This window comes from Thermobia domestica, chromosome 5 (genome assembly GCF_964235325.1).
Source record: "Thermobia domestica chromosome 5, izTheDome1.hap1.1, whole genome shotgun sequence".
Classification (NCBI taxonomy): Eukaryota; Metazoa; Arthropoda; class Insecta; order Zygentoma; family Lepismatidae; genus Thermobia; species Thermobia domestica.
Genome location: NC_137458.1, coordinates 162,056,230 through 162,072,359, shown reverse-complemented (window position 1 = coordinate 162,072,359; position 16,130 = coordinate 162,056,230). Strand labels below are relative to the sequence as shown.

Sequence of the window (16,130 nt, the reverse complement as noted above, 5' to 3'; positions counted from 1 at the left end):
TCCGGTAAAATCCACTCCCGTTACTTCCAACACTGCTGCGTCTCTGATTCGATCTTCAGATAGGACTACAGGGATTGGTTCTAACTTTTTGACAGTATATCGTTTACATATGACGCACGTACATCAAATAGTTCTTCTTCCTTTGAGTATCCAAAACTGATCCCTAAGAAGACTCAATAAACCTTGTACACCAACGTGACAAGCTTCCACATGTTTATCGTAAATTAATCTCTTTACTACTGGATGTGTGCTTGGCAACACAACTGGATAACAAAACGTTTCAACATCTGAAAGTTTTGTAATTTTGATTTTTATTCTGATGATTTTGTCATTGACTTCGAACAGACACAAAAATTTCAAATTCTTGTCGTCAACATTCTCAAAGGAATCTGTTTGGACAAGTCTAATAACAGTCTTCTCTGCCGATATCAATTCTTCAACAGACAGTTCGTTGTTTCTTCTTTGCTTATAACGACAATTGTGTATAAATCTTTTTATCAAACCTATTATGCGAACTAATTTTTGTACTTAGAAGGATACCGATAATACCAGTCGCTGTCCTCCTTTTCAACATTAAGCATAGCTGATAAGACCGTCTTTTTCTTCTCCTGTGTAATAATTTCTTCTGTGTACTCATATTTCTGTTCTGAACATTCCTCCTTGGGTCGTCGCAGCCACGAAGGACTTCCCACCATTTCGACTCAAGCAGTTGTTTTGAAGTACATCCTCTGGGTGATAAATCCGCCGGATTCATGGTTTCTGGTACATAATACCAAGCTTCTTTTTCACTTAATTTTCGGATTTCTTGTACTAGATTCCAAACAAAAATATTCCATTGCTCATCTCGTTTAATCCATGCAAGAACCCTTGCAGAATCTGTCGAATAATAAATCTGTATACCTTCAATATTCAAGGCCTCAATCACGGAAGAAGCTAGTCTCCCACCAATAGTAGTTGCCAATAATTCTAATCTTGTTATGGTTGCTCTTTATAGGAGCAACTCTTGCCTTGGCTTGTACTAACTGCATATTAATGTTTCTCTGGTAACAGTTCTAAGAAAAACTGCTGTAGCATATGCTCTTTCATTCGCATCACAGAACACATGTAGGCTACAAATTTCTGAATTTCCTTGTATACATCTAGGAAATGAAAGTTCTTTTAACGAAGGCAATTCATCCACCCACTGTAAAAATTTCTTCTTTACTGCCCGTGGTACTTCTTTGTCCCAACTTAATTCCAATCGCCAAATTTCTTGCAAAAGGATCTTTGGCCATAACGTCTCTGGAGAAGTAATCCCTATGGGGTCAAATATGCAGTTTGCAAACGACAAGATATGTCTCTTCGTAATAACTTCTCGTATCAACCCGTCACAGCATTCTGGTCTTATTGCCAAAGTGTCAGATTTCGTTTCCCACTATAGACCTAAGTCCAGTACTCGGTTGTCTTGCTCCATCTCTCCAAGAGAAATGTACTCCCACCCTCTCAGCTCAAATCCAGCTTTCACCATTACTTGAGTACTTTCATGAATCAAGTGATGAAGCTCCCCTTCATCCTTTACGTTGGTAACGCAATTGTCCACATAAAAGGACTTTAAAAGCTGAGCAATGACTTCTCTGAAATATTGGCTTTCTCTCTCTATGTTTTTCCATTTCTAACTTAAGATGATGTTCTATCACCGTACACAGCAGAAATGGACTACAGTTCACACCAAAAACAACACGCTTGTGACGAAATATCTTTTCGTTTCCCTCCTGGTCAACCCACAAAAATCTCAAAGAGTCACGGTCTCTTTTACAAACACTAATTTGTAAAAATGCTCTCTTGATATCGGATATAACTCCAATTCTGTTTAATCTAAACTTTATCAAAATTGAGGGTATCATTTCGATCAAATTAATCCCCTTTTCTAAACATTGATTTAATGAAGGATATTTTTTCTCCCTGGCTGACGCGTCGAAAACGAAATGTATTTTCATCGTACTGTTTTCCTTAACTACATGGCGGTGAGGTAAATAATGTCCTCCTCTCTCCTTTTCTTCGGGTGGAACTACTTCTATTACATCATCATATATCCATTCATTCAACACTTGTTGATAGTCTTCATAACGGTTTTCCTTCTTTTAATAACAATTCGATGTATTCATTGTGTGCTTCATTAACCGCCCTGTATTTATCCTCCAACAATTCAAAGTTCAGTTTAATTTCGTCAATGTTCACATTCGCGGCATTCAACAGTGTTCCACATTTTTATCGAGTTTTGTAAATACAGCTCTTGCCACTGTTCTCACTCTTCTTGCCTTCTCCATTATTTAAGTTGTTTCTCAATCGTGTCACGGTCACCAGATGTTACTATAAAACGTTAATGTTATATTATAGAAGGCAAAAAGTACTATTTTAATTCTAAGATTAGCACTTGCACTACAGCATATAAAAAACGAGCGGAAGAACAAAGAGACAAAAAAAAAAAAACAAAACTCGCTATCAATGTTGCCATAACATAAATCCAACAGAGGGATCACTCATCATTACAGAGAATTGCCACGAAGAAGCATAGAGCTAGTGCTTCATAACAAACTCAAATGTAATTTAAAACGAAATATTTCTATAATCACAGTCCTACAAGCTCTATATAACATCAACATGCGGTCGGATTGCATAACTGCGGTTTGATTGTGATTTCGAAACCATTATCACTGCCACAATCTCAGTAATTCAAAAGTGGTTGTAACGAGACCATGAAACATAGACCCTTATGATTGGAAGGAACTTCCGAAGATTCAACTTTCTCCTTGCTTCCAATTACGATTGCCACCTGTCGCGAACGAGGCAGAATGTCCCAAATTTTAAGAAAATTTTCAACCTGCAGAATTACACCTAAGAGGCCGTATTATATACTCTACCGGAATAACAAATTACCTGAAACACATCTAAAATATGCGACAGAAATTCTTAGCGGCATTTGTAAAGTTTGACACATGTTATGTACCCATACCTATCGAGATATCAGTATGCTGCTATCACTAAAATTTTTCACGTTGGTAGTTGTTAAATCACCACCAATGACCGGTTCAATATAGTTCTCTGTTCAACTGCCATCATGAGACACTACAAGTTTTCTGTTTCGTGTGTTTTCGGTTTAAATTTTCATTGATGTTTTCTTTCATGGATATATGTATTTCTATTATTCTTAATAAATTGTTCTGTGTACAAATGTGGAAATGAAGAACCAGAAATATGCACATGTTTGATAAATGTGTCCTACTTTAGATTTACCAACAGCTGGAAACTCTATTTCCAAAAATCATGCCGGATTTATTTTCGGCGAACGCTCAAAAGATGAATGGTCTAGACCAGTGCTTCTCAACCTTTTTTTTTATTAACGACACACCTTACTGTTTTGATGAACGACAACCTTTTTTCGATTAACGACATCGCGATACATTTATTTGATTTTTATTAATAATATTATAAATTGTAATTAATTTATTATTAACCCTGGGAACACCAAGGAAGGGAGACCTAAGAGGCCTACACCCCTTGTTTTTACTGTAACCTAAAAATACGTTGTACTCAGCATTGCAGCCGCTTCACTATTTCAAAATTCATTTTAACCCATTATTAAATGCTTCAAAATTTTTAATACTAAAATTTCGCGACACACTCTATAGGGCACGTGACATATCAGTGTGTCACGACACACCGGTTGAGGACCACTAGTCTAGACTGCCTATGTCCCAGACGTTATGCTAGTGTGGATCGCAATTTCATGGTATTACATTGGTCTTATTATTATTCTTAATGAACCAATTAATGTCAGTTTCTATGGTGTATGAATCACCTATTGTGGCATGGTTTGAGGAACGTTAGGATGAGCTTTAAGATCTCTGTGATTACTCAACCTTGATTTGATCTATAGTTAGCATCAGAGCATCAGAATGTCCAGAATTGTGAAGACTGTATCGTCTTACTGGGTGATATCAATAAAAATAAGTAACTACTCCTGAGAAGTCCTGCTCGAGAATCGGAGTAACTACGCCTGGAGTAATCTCCTCCCTCAATTTCGAATCAATAAAACAAGCCACTACTCAGGTCTAGTCTGCTCCAGATTTATGAACGTTTACTCGCGCTTCCTCTGCACGTAGCACTGAGTCGTATCAATAAAAGAAGTGATTACTCATTTCTCCCATTCATCGCGCAGTCATTTCGTTGTTTTTAACTTACGGCGTAGTATCTTAAAAGCCATGAAACGGCAAGTAGCAACGATAGCTTCAACCAAAGTGCATTTGTGGATATTTTAAAAGAGTTTCCAGTGGTACTTTCAAAGTCACAACTACCAGAAAGTAAACGAAGGAAAGCCGAAACTTTGAAGGTAATTACAGTGAAATGCAACGAAATATCAAATACATCTACGACTGAGACACAAATTCAAAAGAGAATCTTTAATATTCGAGCGAGAATAAAACAAAAATAAAAAAGAAGAAAAAATAAAAAAAGGAAAGAAGAAAGTAATACTGAAACCATGGGAATGAACCTATTTGAGCTGATGGATGTTGATTGGAATCCAGCAATATCAAGATTAACACGACAAGCACATATCACGTGTTGTCCAAGGTCTTTGTAGATTGTTTGGCTTTAAGAACGAAATCAGACACTTGGCTCCTTTGTTTTCTTTTTAAAAAAAGTCCAGCCACCCACGTCATAAATCACGTCCATCTGATTGCATTTTCCACACCATACGTGTCCCCTTTCGCCTTGACATAAACAAAATACATTCTCATGTATACACCCTTTCTATCAACGTTGAGTTGAGTTGATTATTAGTTTAACGTCCTTTTCAGTAGCGTGCCTATATGAGACAGAACCCACTGATTAACGTGGAATCCAAACCACATGAGCTCCTGCCGGGAATCGAACGCGGGTCTCCTATGTCAAAGGCATGTACGCTAACCGCTTAGCCACGAAATAGCTCTTCCTATTAACGTATTACTCTCCAAAATACTAGGTTTCTTTAATGCCACTTGTATATAGTCAAGTGCTCCGATAGCACCCGGAAATGTATATTGTTCTTGCCACTCTGCCTTTGCTGTTTGTATATTACGCACACTTCCGGAAACAATCCATTTTCAGGTAGCCATAGACAGTACTTTGAGCCACACCAGAATCCCCTGACATTCCGACCTGGAATCCCGGATCACTCACGTAACGCAAGAAAACCAAGGGCACCGATTTCTCTGTAAATTTGGGGGGAGAGGGCATTCAGATGCAGAGGTATATATATCGGGATTTTAAGACAAATTGCACTCTAATTATGCCAAATATTGTATATTCATAAATACAATAGGGGGACCACATGAGCTTTGGGGGGCCCGGGCCCCCCACAGGATCGGCGCCCTTGAAGAAAACCCGCATCTTTTCATCATTACGTAGTCCACCACCCCGAATTTCGGTTGATTCTCCTTTAAAAATGTTGTGCTAATCACTACATTTTCTTTCATAAACTTATAATGCTTTTTGTAATCTCCATTTCCAACATTTCTATGCAGTTTATAAATTTTTCTACGTAGTAAAACAATCATATACACTTCCATATTTCGCACGGAGTCACCTACTTAGCTTGCTCCACAAATTTGGAGAAGTTACTAGCATCACAGAGGAGTCTTTGATTTTTATTGATATCAAACGCGTAGTAGTTACTCGGCTCGAGAATGGAGGTGTGGTTATTTCAAAAGGGCGGGGCTTCTCCGAGGTCAGCCGAGACGACTAGTGCTCAGTTCTCTTTTTATTGATACCAATGCGAGTAACTACTTCAAAATTGGGCGTAATGAGTAACTTATCCGTTTTATTGATATCACCCACTGAGTATTCGACATATTTTTTTTTTTCAGAATACTCAGACACCATAGAATGTTTAGGACTGTCCAGAGATTGTCATTTTTCCTAACCCTCCCTCACACTCACCCTCCATTGACGCCCCCACACTCAGCCTCCATTGACGGCCTCCCCTCATCCTCCCTCACACTTACCCTCCATTGACGCCCTCCCCTCACCATCCCTCACACTTATCCACCATTGACGTCCTCACACTCACCCTCCCTCACTCACCCTCCATTGACGCCCTCAATTTCACCCTCCCTCACACTTACCCTCCATTGACGCCCTTAATTTCACCCTCCCTCACACTCACCCTCCATTAATGCCCTCAACTTCACCCTCCCTCACACTCACCCTCCATTAACGTCCTCACCCTCAATCGACGCCCTCACCCTCGCCCTTGCTCAAACCCACACTCAAATGACGCCCTCACACTTACCCTCAAGCAACTAAATTAATCAGGATACGACAAACTTAAATGTGCCCAATATAGTACGTGTAAAATAGTACGTACGTGTAATTCCCCTCTAAGGTGTGGAATTTTCAAAAAAGCTTTAAAAAAGTTATTTTTTATGGTAAATTGGTGTTCCAAGTTTCTTTTTCCTAACTTCAGAAATCTGGGAGATACAGTTTCTTGAAAAAAAAAAACACTACCATTTACTCTTTTAGGATACACGTTTCCGAAAATCCTTCCTTATCCCTTGCTTTTGTGACAAAGGGAGCATTTTATGTAAATTGCACATTCCTCCCTATAGAAATATGGTTTGGCTAAAATGAAATGAAATATTCAGTTTAACGTCCCACAATTATGCTCCGAGACTAAGAGAGACGATGATGATGAGAAATGAATCAAATGGTGGAATGAAGAAAGTGGGAGGGAACGGAAGAACCCCGAGAAAACCACCGCATACGGTGATTGTCCACCACAAAGTTCGCTTGGTGCTTCTTCAAATAAAGTACATCTACAAATGAAACATTTTCTACCCTAGAAGAAAGAATCTCCTTTACATTGTTCCGTCCATTAAATGTACATATTAACAATTGCTCTACTGAAACCATCCCTGCAACTAGTGATGTGAAGTGGAAAATTTTCCGCTTAAAACTTCCCATTTCTGAAAATTTTCCATTCTAAACAAATATTCACTATCAAGTATTAACTCCACATTAAGCCATGATATTGATTGAATCCATGAATAGAAATATGACATTACAGCAAATTATAATCTTCCAACTTTCTAGGTCCTATAATGGGAAAATATATAAATATTATTGAGTACCTGGTAACGAACCTAGTATTTGATAACACAAGAATTATATGATAGAACAAGTGAGTATCGTTCTACAGTATGAAACTACGGTAAACTTCCAAACTATACAAATTCAATAGTAAAACTGGAAATAGTAGAAACCGGAAGTAGTTAATTTCTACCACTTACGGTTTAAATATTAGGTTGTCGATGGAGATGGGACTTATTATTGGAACGACGAATCATTTCCCGAAAACCGTTTCTCAATAGCTCTTACCGTTTTTGAGTTATGACCAATATTGTTGAAACCAGAAGTGGTTCAACATAGCTTCTGGTTTAACTCGAAGATTGGTGAAAGAGATGGAACCTATTCTTGGGATGCTGAATCGATTCCCGAAAACCGCTTGTCGATAGCATTTACCGTTTTAGATCTAGGAAAATCAATATTGAAACCAAAAGTAGTTGTGAATTTATACCACTTCCGATTTTAGTGGAAATACAGGAGTACAGGTGGTTTGTCCCCTTAAGACCTTAAATCGATTTCTGAAAGCTCTTTATCGCTAGCTATGTTTTATATTCGTTTATGAGTTATAAATATGTTTGTTGAAACCAGATATGGTCGACTTCTACCACTTCCCGTTTAAGTAAGATTGTTGAAAGAGATGGAACCTATTCTGGCAATGCAGAATTGATTCCCGAAAACCGTTTGTCGATAGCTCTTACCTTTTTAAGTTTATGAAAATAAATATTGAAACCTGAAGTAGTAGTGGATCCTACCACTTCCAGTTTTAGTAGAAATGCAGGAGTTAAGGTGGTTCCTTTCATATCCAGCTATTTCCGAAAACCGTTTGCCGATCGCTATTACCGTTTTTTACTCGTGGTCTTTAATTTGAAACCGGAAATTTCCGATTTCTACCACTTCCGGTTTAACAGATTGACTGCCAAGGTGATTTGAGAGTACCTGTTAAGTAGGAGGTTGTTGAAGGAGATGCAACCTATTATTGGGATGCTGGATCGATTCCCGAAAACCGGTTGTCAATAGCTCTTACCGATTTTGATGTGATACCTGTTAACAGACAGACACACAGACGGACACAGCCGTTCTATAAGACTTCCCTTTCATATGCATAGCGTAGTTTGGAAGTCTAAAAGCACGTATATAGCCAAAAGCAGGAAATATCTTTTTATTTGATAATTAAATATAAAGTTATTTATTGCGGCTTGCAGCTTTGTACTTTTCTTATATATATTTTCTCTTACTTCGAAGAAGAAATAAAGCTTTTTCTTTGTTACAATTTCAAAATGAATGAATATATGAATATTTATTAGTTTCTCTTCTGAACGAATACATGAAAAAAAAAAACATTATTTCCTGAGAACTTCTAGTATTTTTAATGGGTTACTTTCGTTAAACTTTGAAATTTTCGGTAGCCAAAAACTTGCAGTAGATATTTTTTATATATTTCGTAATTATTATTTCTATAAAGTGAAAATATATAAATATAGAAAAGTAATAAATCTATGAGAAACATCTTGTCTTCGCGCATGAAAAGCGTATGAAACTGATGGAATATTGATATGACGATTTTCTGTGAACGACGATTAATTCTAAGAAAAAAAAAAACTACATTACATTTTCTAACATATTTTCCAGAAATGAAGAATTGCAAGATAATTAATTTTATGAACCCTTATCCTCACCCTCAATTGACGCCCTCATCCTCACCTCCCTCACACTCACCCTCAACTGACACCCTCACCCTCCCTCACACTCACCCTCCATTGACGCCCTCACACTCACCCTCAATTACTTTATCGCCCTCACCCTCCAACGCCCTCACCCTCAACTACTAAAATGAGGGTGAGGTGAGGGTGAGGGCGGCCCTCATGAGGGCAAAATGAGGGAGAATGACCATCTCTGGTCTACACATTTATCCAGGTTTCAGAGGTTGTTTATAGTGTAGATGTTCTCACCTCTATCGTGGAATAGGAATAGTTAACATTCTCTAAGGTTTCTGGTTTTAGAGCTTTCTTTTGTGTGTTATTATCATTGCTATTTTAGAGTTATTTTCCGGTTGTTTATTTCTATTTTTTCAGTCTTTAATCCTTATCATGATCTTTGTTTTAATTTTTATAGTTTCTTTTTCAATCTCTTAATTAACAGGAGTTATGAACTGCCCTTTTTTTGAAACTTTTCAATTTTCAATGCACATAATGTGTTAGCCATTGCCTTATCATGACGGGAACAAGTAGTCTAATTGCTGACATTCTCAACCACAACCAATCAATAAGTAAAGAACATCAAGTACGGCGCAGACTTCCTCCTCCACTTTGAATTGAATTCTGTACTGGATGAACAATAGTCCACTAATCCTCTAGAAACAATTCACAAGTTATATGTCTAAATTTCGCGACAAACGGAAGCTATGCTTTAGGTTAAAAATGATCCAATACATATTAATTAAGTAAATTGTATTTTGTTAAGGCAATTTCATTAACTGTTAACTATCTGTATCAGTAAAAAGTAGTATTTGAAGTTGTACATTGTGAAAGAAAAAATGTTTTGCATTTCTTCCCATTTGTACGTTGTTACAGTACAGATTTAATAGATTTAATAAGAATTTCCTTGAACAATTTTATATTGGAAACATGTATTTATATAGAACACAAAGTTCGTCAAGTGAAATTTAAAATGATTTACAAATAACTCTCGAAAATATTGAATTAATCTTCTCATATGTTGGTGTTTGAAACACCATATCTTGGTGTTCGAAAATCAAAATAATTGATTTTTGCGAATCTTTCCTTCCATTCTTTGAGAAATGAATGATTACTGTGACTTAAGCATTGATACTATTGAAGATCTTACCTCTACATACATTGGAGGTGGTTTTCAAGTTTAATGCAAACATTTAATACTCTAACCTTATATAATTAGTAATTTCAAGAACTATTAATATTGTAATGTCCCACGTGATGCAGTAAACAAACAATTCCACACGCCAGTGTTTACAAACACCACCACGTGGTTTGGCAAGAAGATTCGACACCAGATGGATCTACAATCACCTGCAGACTACGGCTTCTAGCTCCTCCCACGGAGCAGAAGACGACAACGGAGCAGCAGCGCCATCGCTACCCAAGGAGTCCTATAAATTGGCTGGATTACGGCAATTCTGTACCAGTTTTCTGATGACTCTCCTATTGTTTGCTATATCTATACCTATTCTAAGACTATACCTATACCTATATGGGGCATTTCTGAGCTATAAATTCAGACTCAGTTTAGTCCTCATTTACAATATCACAATCCCATTCCAATAACTATCACTTAACCTCGGACAACTAAGAAATAACATATAACTGCAATGAATAATTAGTGAATTTTTATTATCTTTAAAATTGCTTGCTTCGTTTGTTCGAACATATTTTAGATGTACGAATTTCCTTTAGTTTAGAGTTTCTAAAAAAATTATGAATCTTGTATATCACATGGAGATGTTTTCTATACGGTGACGAAAAATAAAATAACTTACTTCCTTGAAATATCCTCTCAGTAAATTCGTCTCCTTCAAGGCTTTTATTTTCCTTTTCTTCTTTTTCTTTCTTTTCAGTTGTTTACACAAAGTAAAATGCCTGCTGACAATATTATTGAAATGTTACAAATTTCGAAATATTGATCCAACATTTATTTTCTTGAACAAATACTCTTCAATTGTTTCACCATAATGTTACGAATTCTTTGAAAATTCCTCTTCCTTGTGCAGTGATGCTCTTTGTAATTTGGATATAGCGGCATTTGCAAGTAAAATTTATAACGCAATTAACTTAGTCACATGTTAGACGCATTTTTGTTCAGACTATGTGAAGCCCTGAGAAGTAAATTTTTTTTAGAGAAAGAAATTGCTGATCTTAGAGAAAGATGTCTAACCCTTCCATAACAGGCAATGCTTACCTATTGGAATACATTAGTGAAGATAGTGTGATATTATTTGTAATGAACTACTTATGAACTACTTACCAGAAATATAGAAATGTTACACAACAGTAGAAAGTACACTACAAAACTTTTCGGTAAAGATTTCATAATACAGAAAGGAGGAGAAGTGGAAAGAAAGAAACAATAATTAAAAAATAAGAAAGTAGAAGATATCGCGTACCTGGACGCTGTTTCTCCTATATATTTTTTTTCCTTTTCTTTCCTCCAACGTCTTTCTTTTGCATATGTTAAATTATTTAGCGAAAGTACCCATACAGGGTTTTTACTGATCTGGAGAAATCTTTTTTCCCTTACTTCTCCCTGACCTTCAATGAGCTTTGGCAGAGAATTCCCTGACTTTCACGACAGGTGTTGGATGACTCTGTATATAATAAGGAATAAATAACGGTGACTATTTATATACGACAACATTTATTCCATAGAGACAAATAATAATCAATAGCTCATATGCACATTCCACTTCCTTAACAGCACAATTACATAGCAGGCATATGCCCATCATGTTCCCTCAGGTACATGGGAATGTGTCCAGTATGTGCCTTATATACTTCTGAGAAAGAAATCACATGGATGGTAAGTGATAGTCACAGTCTATGTCCCTCCCTAAGCATATGCCTGACATGTACCTGGGGAACGTGTCTAGTATGTTCTAGGTATGTTCCCCATGCCGTAAGCGTCAATGAACCACAAAATTACTCCCCCAAAATATGTTAAATCGCCTATATGCGTAATGTGTTTACATTAAAGTGAGTCTAAACAACACTTTAAACAAGTAAAAAAAATGTATGGCTAGCCTAGGTGGGCGCGAACCACCAACCTTCGGCTACCAGCCGCATGCTCTTCCGACTTGGCCACAGAAGCGATGAGGAGAACGTCGCTTGTAGAGGGATAAATTGTTGAGGTCTTTTGCATTCAGCTAATCAGAGTGCTCCTTTAACCGCATATATTCGACTATAATTGTTTGGAATCAGATAAAATCTGTTTGCCATGTAATTTTATAATAAACTGACGAGTGTCTATTTACTTTATTCATGATTCTTCCATATTCACTTTCAAATGATTGGCGACAGTTACATCTAACAAAGTTGATAAGTTTATTGCTTCTAGTACGCAATCCCTTCGAAAAAGAAGCAACAAATGCATCAAATGTGGGAGATGAATTTAGAACACCTAAAAGGCCGATGCCTAGCACATATTGTGCTATTAGGGTATCTGAAATAATATGAACCTAAAGGATGTACCTAGAACATTACAGATATATGTCTAAGTGACAACAAATGGCTGTTACAGTGCGAAACTGAGCCAGGTATATAAATGCTGTTTGTGGTACCTAGTTGCAAATATCAATTAGGTGTATCAAGTACCTAAAACTGTAAGTAGCTGAAGTACATACTTGGCACATGAATATCATAAGTGCCAAGTGTCGGATACCTAAAAAGTAGCTGGGACACCTAAATGGCACATCCCTAGCACATCTTGTGCTGTTAGGGTTACCACCCATAAAAATCTGAGGAATTCCATATTGTGATCATTAATGGTTGGTTAAGCTGAAATTGGTGTACAATTAATGTTAGAAAAATACATTTTATAAAATTTTCGTAACTTTCCCTGATTCCCAGTCCTTTTCCCTGACCTGCACCATTTTCCCTGAGTTTTCCCTAACTTCCCTGACCAGTACTAACCCTGTCATAGCGTACTTTATAGTGTTGTGTAGTTTCCGCTATTTTATTGTTAGTTTTCCTTTTCCAGACCTATTTTGTGTGATACTTTCATTCACATTATGTGTAATGTACTATTATAATCGATGTAATGAGATTTTTTTTTGTTTGTTTGGATGGGTCCAACATTTTTTAAACGTACTGTACTATACGATTTTTTTTCTCTTCAGGATTGGCGACCATGACTTAGGACAATTACCATGGAAACGGTTGTTTTCTATGATTACGGATCTGGAATTATTAGTTAAATATCAAAATTTAAGATTGAGCACATATTGAATTGGTCATAAGAATGTAAATGATAAAAAGAATTCATTATTGAGTAAATGATTATAGTCGTTGGTTGTTCTGTTGTTTTTGATTTCTCTATGGGAAAGGAAACGGAATAAATGTTAAATTTTAAGAACACTAAAATACAATTGTTGGAAGTTGGTCAGGGAACGAGTAAGTGAGAGTTTCCTACTTTATGAATAGTATTCAATTTATAAATTTTGTCTTGTTAGTTTTTAAGTATTTTATATTGTATGTATATTCGTGCTTTGTTTCGAAACTATGGCAACAGGCAACAGAATTGTCGTAACACAAAGCGAATCGGAAATTCCATGTACCCAATGTACACTAAGTGAGCAAGAAAAAAGATCCCGTGTCTCACGTAGACTGGTAAGGTGTAACGGCTGTCAGTTAAAATGGGTTCATTTTACCTGTATCGACCTAGATGATACTATTGAAAACGAAAAAAGGATTAGGAACAGGGAAATAGTAAAATATTGCAATGAATGCGCCGAGAAGATGAACCAGTCATGTGACTTGATGCATGTCTCGACTGCAAAAGAAACCAAGCATCCCGATTCTGATGGGGAACGCGGGTATAGTACGCCAAAAAATCGATGCCAGATATCTCCGGTGGACATATCTGACCTCGAAGATAATGGAAAGGATGGGTATCAAATCGGCGATTCTCCACCTAATCCGAATCGTGACCAGACAGCAAACCCAAAGAAAGGAGTATCATCTGGCTGGTCTGACATGTCTGTTTTCTTTCAAAATATGATCGAGCAAATGAATACTAATATGAACAAAATGAACCAAAATATGCCACAACAAACGAACGAAATGCGGCAAGATATGAATAGTAATATGAACGAAATGAAACCGAATAATGCAGAAATAAGGCATGGTATAAATCAAAGATTCAGTAGTATGGAGCAGAGGCTAGATACCTCGAAGTGAGAAACCGACGCTCGATTCGAGGTATTGAGCAACAAAATAGACGACATGTGTTTGAACTTTGCTTCCTCAATGAATAAATTGAGGAAGCAAATGTCTGTAGACATTGATCGGGTGAAGTACGAGGCACAACAATCCATAGAAAAGGTAGAAAAAGAAACCAAAACGAAACTGACCATGGTTGATACAAAATTTGATAAAGTAGATAATAAATTCCAGCAAGTAGACCAAAAATTAGAGCAACAGCAGGCTGGAATTGATAAGTTGAATTTAACTTTAGCTAGTCTATCAATAGCAATAAAATTAGAAACGGTAAATAAAAAAGTCAGTGAAATCCAGGAGGAAGTAGCTAATCTTTAAGGTCAAGTAGGGAAATCCAGTCGGGATAAGTTAGAAATATCCTATCCCTTCCCTGGCAGCGGCTTACCAGAAATAACACCCGAAGAAGAAAATAAAGCCAGTATTGAGAAAGAGAATCGAGTGTTGGCACGAGATATGGCAATGCAATATCCCCTGCAACAGTCAAGTTCGAAAGCCTGGTTGGGTTGTCTAAACATGCTTACCCAGTCAAGCGTTGTGACTACCAATGACGTGGTGGTATGCTCCCTTGTTATTTTGCGGTATCCAATCACGTGATGTGTTGCCAGGCGAGGGAGGAGGATATCGTGCTGAACGGTCGGTGACGGGTGCAGTTGGTCTGAAGGTGGAGCCTAGCATGGCTGACACGACTTACAGAGCCCCTCCTGGTTGTCTGGGGACTTTCAGTAGATCTAGAACGTCGTCCATGTCAAATTCTAAGACGACTTCAAATTCTAAGTGTTTCCCAACCTGTGACGGGAACACCCTCAAGAGTAAACCCGTGTTCGTCTGAAAAGACATCAGAAGCGACGAAAGTTCTTTGGAATATTGCGATGGTTGGGTTATCGATTGCATTATGTTTACGTAATGCTTTCGAAAGCTCCACAAGAATCCCATAAAAAAGAAAGAAAAAGGGAAAAGAAAAAGATCATGTGCTCTCGCAATTTCTCCATTTCTTGAATGCTTTCACCTTTGAAATTATGTAACTGAGCAAGTTCATAAGATTCTTTGATTGAGATTAGTCAAGCTCAAACTAAATACTTTTAATAAACTAATGATTATTTCTCATGTTGATTTATCTCCTATTCACTTCGTTACTTCGAATGTATCGGAACACACAACTATCCGAATCTCAAGCTCTTTGATTGTACCGATGAAAAGAAAACCGAACTCTTAGCACAGTATCCAAAGTGAACGCATTACACTGTCCTTGGATGAGTGCCTGAGTGTGTGAAAGTGTGAATGAGTTAATACTAAGGTTACATCTATTAATACATATCATTTATACTTAGCAAAATTTTGTTAATGACCCCGGGGAACTTAATGTACCACTACAATCAATGTAATGAGATTTTTTTGTTTGTTTGTTTGGAGGGGTCCAATATTTTTTGAACGTACTATACTATACGATTTTTTTTTCTCTTCATATGTATGTATATTCATTAACTTTTAGCAGAAGCAATATTTGAATTAGAAGTCAACGGTGAGTTACAACATAAGCCATATTCAGTACTTGTAAAAGAACTTCAATTGAACCTAGGGAAACTGAAAGGAAACGTTTAACCCAAAGCTGGATCTGAATTCTATTTTTGAAAGCTGTTGATGAAATAATGGCTCTAAGAGAAGGAAAGATCTCTGAAAAAGTGAATGTGAACCATATTTCAGCACACAAACCTGCGTCTCTAATTGGCGTTGTTTCTGTTAAAATACTATTTTCAGCATAAAGACGGTAGTTGCAGACAAAAGCAATAAGTTGACTGTGGATGATATGGAAAAGTTGGTTGATGTATTATGCAGCAAATTTTCATGATCATTCTACTTATAGGTTTTTGGAATTCCTGAATATCGTTTGTACTTCAGAGCTTTTGATTCTCCCCTGGAGTCTTGAATGGAGGACAACAGAAGAAGAAAAAATAAAAACATCAGGAAAAATAAAAGGAACGGACATGCCAGGGTGTAGCACTGCAAGAGTCACCTTGTCAAACTTAA

At 37.0% G+C, this 16,130-nt stretch overlaps 1 long non-coding RNA gene across 1 annotated transcript in view; it reads left to right on the top strand.

Annotated features, from left to right (window-relative positions):
- LOC145684717 (uncharacterized) overlaps positions 1 to 13,401 on the top strand; it is a 29,376-nt gene extending 15,975 nt beyond the window's left edge. Inside the window, exon 3 of the long non-coding RNA XR_014131375.1 lies at positions 13,007 to 13,401. This is a non-coding gene — a long non-coding RNA (uncharacterized LOC145684717). The remainder of the gene's footprint in view (positions 1 to 13,006) is intronic.
- The last annotated feature ends 2,729 nt before the right edge of the window (positions 13,402 to 16,130 follow it).